Raw genomic sequence first — 4742 nt, forward strand, 5'->3', positions numbered from 1 at the left:
CCCATTGAGAAGTTATCAAGGTAATGCTCCTGGATGTGTGACCAGCCCAAGAATCCCCATACCTCAAGATTTCACTGGAGGACATACACACCTGTGAGAGTGTGTTTGTTTTTCTTCACTTATTTTTCTTTTTGTTATGTTTGTTCACTTATCTGGCTTTGGGAGTTTGGGGCCGGGGAATGGAGGCATAAAGGGTAAACAAAGGCAGCAGTGGTCCCCACTAGACATTATGTTAAGAATGGACTACACAAACCGTGAGTCGGGACAGGAGGGAAAAACTGGGAAAGGGAAATGGAAGGGGAGGGCACGGTCCAAAGAGATAGGTACTCATTACCTGACTTACCTAACTGAAACCCCTCTGTAAATCCCCTTTATCATGACGGCAAATGAAACCACACTTTTTTTTTCCCAGAAGAAATGCCTGCGGTAAATGCAGTCCTGATATTCAATATACACTGAGGAAAAAAGTGAACTAGGCAACTTATGGGCAGGGATGGGAAGGGGAGCCGTGGGGAAGAGGAGGAGGGCAGAAAGGGGTGACATGGTTCATATACTCATTCCCTCATTTATGGAATTATAACCCTCTGTCCAATACCCTAACGATCACCATAAATTTGTATTAAAATAAAAAAGAAATGCCTGTGATTCATGCATCTGGTATTTATTTTGGTTAAGCCTCCCATGGCATATGAATGGCATCATCAGGTAGCACGAGCCGGTGAGGATAACGGAGTCATCTGTTGGCAGCTGCTTCGTTAGTCAAGGTTCTCCAGGCCCTGGGACACGTAGTAGGCCTGGCCCCCAGACACGCGGCGGTCTCTCTCCATCAGAGCCCAGTGGTAAGGGAAGGTGACCATCCTCTTCTCCTTGTTTCCATGGCTACGCTTCTGGATGTAAGAAGTGGCTAGTCCAGGGATAGCCAGACACACTCCCATGATCAGCACTCCCGGGACAATCTCGAACCACATGGCACACCGGTTCCTGGGCTGCTCCAAATTCTCCTCCTCCTCCTCCTCCGCAGCAGAGCCTTGAAGGTGACCCAAGGACCGTTACCTTCCCAGACACCCCCACGGCAGGCAGCCGGGGGGAGGAGGGGTGGAGAGCCCGGGCCTGGGCCCCAGAGCCTCTCCTCTTCCAAGCTACCTGTATCAAGCCCATCAATCATATGCACAAATGCACGTGTATACACACACACACACACACAGCCACATTCTTCACTATTTTCAAACCCATAAATGAGTTTAGCTTTAGAATACCCATCTCATTTAAGATGCATTTTGATGCTACTCAGTTCGTGTTAGGCGCTTTCTCTCCAGCTACTGACTTTCCGTATGCTATGTGGCATACACTTATTTTTATTTTTATTTTTTTTCTGCTTTGGGGAGGACGGGCATTTGTACTCACGGCTTTTATGATGACTAACAAATACTGTAGTTACTTGAGCTATCCTCCCATCCCTTTTTATTATTATTTTTATCTAGTTTTGTGGGTAGCGTTTTGCAGCTTAATTCAGGTCCAGTCCCATGAACCTATCCTCCTTCCAAAAGTGTCCCTCTCAGAAAAGGATCTCATGCTATTGCAAAAAAAAAAAAAAATGTTGATTGTAACATTGTCTTGCTACCTTTTGGCTTAGGCAGGGCTTAAACCCCTATTATCTTGAGAGCTAACTCCTGGATGGCATGCACAAATGGTCATGTACAACTCTATTCCTACCTCTTACGTCCATACTATTAACAAACTAAAATTATTTGGATATGAATTTAATATGGCAGTAGTCAATAAAATAAATTTTCCTTCATGCATATGCAGTCTTTCACTAAATTCAACTCATATTTTGAATCTATTGAACATATGCACACATATTATGTATTAATATGAATCGACACAACATGTGTATATACATATATGTATGTATGTGTATATATATATATATATATATGGATAAACTGATAGTGTTAAAGGCTATGTTGGCTAACATCATTAGCCACTGAAAGAAATACAGAATCTAGTAGTTCTAGAAGCCTCAGAAAAAGGACAGGGAAAACAATAATTCAGTCCCAATACCAGGTTGAAGGCCTAGAAGCTCCCTAAAGAGACGCTAAAATGACTACATCACAAGGCTGAAGAAGGCATCAATTTACATGATCTTATGCAGTGAAGTCCTTGCTTCATCTCCTTTGTTCTCACTGTGTGAATCGACAACAAAGGAAAGGTTTGAAAATCAATGAAATGGAACTAAAATATTTTAATACATTTAATTGTACAAAATGAAGAATTGTAATATATTTCCGTGTATTCATATAGTGTCCTTCGATTATCTTCACCTAGGAAGTACACTTTCATTATCAAATAAATTGACTTTGAATCCTCTCCCACTTATGTTCTTGGTGAAGACTCTGTCATAGAACCCCAGAGTAAAACAACTTAAATTGGTGCTGGGGAGAAAATACCCTTTGGGTGTAACCTTTTATATTTTATGTATCCTTCTGTCATTTTGTTTTGTTTTGTTATGATTTGTTCCCTGCTGTTCTTGGCCTGCCTGGGGGCTATATAAATCTAAGCTATTTTGTTCAAAGCTTGAACCACAACTTCACTTTCAGCTTTTTGGCTTTTTGCTTTATTGGAGATAAGAGTCCCAAGACTTTTCCTTCCAGAGCTAGTTTTGAACCTTAATCCCCAGATGTCAGCTTCATGAGTAGTTTGGATTATAAATGAGAGCCACCTGCACTGAGTCACATTCTATTTTATGATCGCTTGACATTTTCTGTTTGTAAAATACACTCTCCTCTGATATTCCAAAACATTTAGAAGGGTTTTTTTTTTCAAGTTTGTTTGGCCACTTTCTTACCATCTTTTCCAACATTTCTTACTCTTTCGGTATCTCAAAATAATTAAAAGTCAATTTGATTTTGATTTTGCATACTTATATATTCAGACCTTCAAATTACAAGCCCAGTTTTATTTCCCAACCTACTGAAAATGAGAATTAATAATATATTTCTATCTCCTGCATTTCTCATTGCTTTTGCATGGCCTATGGATTCTTATTTTTTTTAATTCGCTCTGTCTTTCTCACACTAATTCAAGTAGGCAATAGTTTTAATTGAAACCACTAATCTGTCAAGTACCATGTTATATTTTAGATGAGTGAAGTCTCTTATATGATTATACTGCCAACCCTAATTATTTCAAAATTTCCAAATTAGGTCTGTCAAAAGAATTAATCAAAATTTGTGATTTCAAACATGGTCAGGACAGTTTATATCTATCTAATGGTGACATTTTTCTTTTGCTTAGTGTGATCAAGCCACCTGAATCTTCTGTAGAGCCAACTTATTCGCATAAATTCTATTCTTATGGGTAAACTTTTGGTCTTCTTTCTATTTTCATTTGTGACTGGCAATAATGAACAAAGATAACATCTTGAATTTGTATAAAATTACACCAGTGCTGTATAGCTGTAGTAAAGTTATAAATAGGAAAATCATGATAACAATTTCATAGCTTATTACATTAATTAATGCAATTTTATAGCATATGATTCAATTCCAGTAAAAATAATGGTAATAACTTGGGTGTAATACTTAGATATAAGTCTTCTAACTCCTTTTATTATTTCCTTTTCCTTTTCATAAGAAGCACACACGAGTGATTTTGAAAAGATTTCTTATCACATTTTTTTTTTGCCAGTCCTGGGCTTGAGCTCAGGGCCTGAGCACTGTCCTTGGACTTTCTCAAGGCTAGAGCTCTACCACTTGAACCACAGCACCACTTCTGGCTTTTTTTTTATGTATGTGGTACCAAGGAATCGAACCTGGATCTTTGTGCATGCTAGGCAAGCACTCTACCACTCGGCCAAACTCCCGGCCCTCTTATCTCATTTTTAAAGAGTATACACAACAAACTGAATTTGAAAATGAGTTAAAAGGAGTTAAGAACTTGGATATTCATAGCACATCAATACATCTATATAATATGCTTATATAAAATAAATGTCATATGTTAATTATATACATACTATATGTTATGTATATATTTATGTTTGTTTATATTAATATATTCAGTGTACTGCTTATTATTAAATGTAAATATTTTTATAATTTTCATAGCAAATATAGTAGATTAATTAAAGTAGCTTTAAATCATTTAATTAAATTTCCTTAACTTCTATAATTTAAGAACCTGTATTCATGTTGATATCACTACTAAAATTGTAAAAGTCCCTGTTAACTATGCTTCTAGTTTTATCAGAGTGAACTGGAGCAGTGAACTTAAGTAGATATAGTCTGAGAGTTTTCTCTGGCTAGGTAAAACAAAATTTGTATTCACTACAAGTTCTATTTTTCAATCATGCCATCTGTGATTGTTCTGCTTTAAACATTGGCCTTATGCTGACACTGCATTACTAAAATGAATGAGTCCTGACACAAAGAATTCCTTGGATGCTGACCTAGAAAATTCTGGCTCTTCTTCAACCTTTTTTGCTTCTCTGTTTCTGAGTGGAGACACACACACCACACATAAAGAAAAATGCTATTAATAGCCAATTCTGTTGTTATACTGTGTACTCACATCTCTCAAATCTCCCTCAGATTAATGAAAGCTATTAGGCAGAGCTCAGCAGTTTTGTATTGTATGCAGTATAAAGTTTTCATTTCCTTGACAAAAATAGTAGCAAAATCAGATGCAATTCCTGATACCTGTAAGCATCCCATCAGCAGGACTGTGATTCCAAATTACCT

At 37.5% G+C, this 4742-nt stretch overlaps 1 pseudogene; it reads right to left on the reverse strand.

Annotated features, from left to right (window-relative positions):
• Positions 1–640: 640 nt before the first annotated feature.
• On the reverse strand, positions 641–1053 carry LOC150059145 (NADH dehydrogenase [ubiquinone] 1 alpha subcomplex subunit 1 pseudogene; annotated as a pseudogene).
• Between the last annotated feature and the right edge of the window lie 3689 nt (positions 1054–4742).

The sequence above is a fragment of the Megascapheus bottae genome, chromosome 9, assembly GCF_031878675.1.
Source record: "Megascapheus bottae isolate mThoBot1 chromosome 9, mThoBot2.hap1, whole genome shotgun sequence".
Taxonomy (NCBI): Eukaryota; Metazoa; Chordata; class Mammalia; order Rodentia; family Geomyidae; genus Megascapheus; species Megascapheus bottae.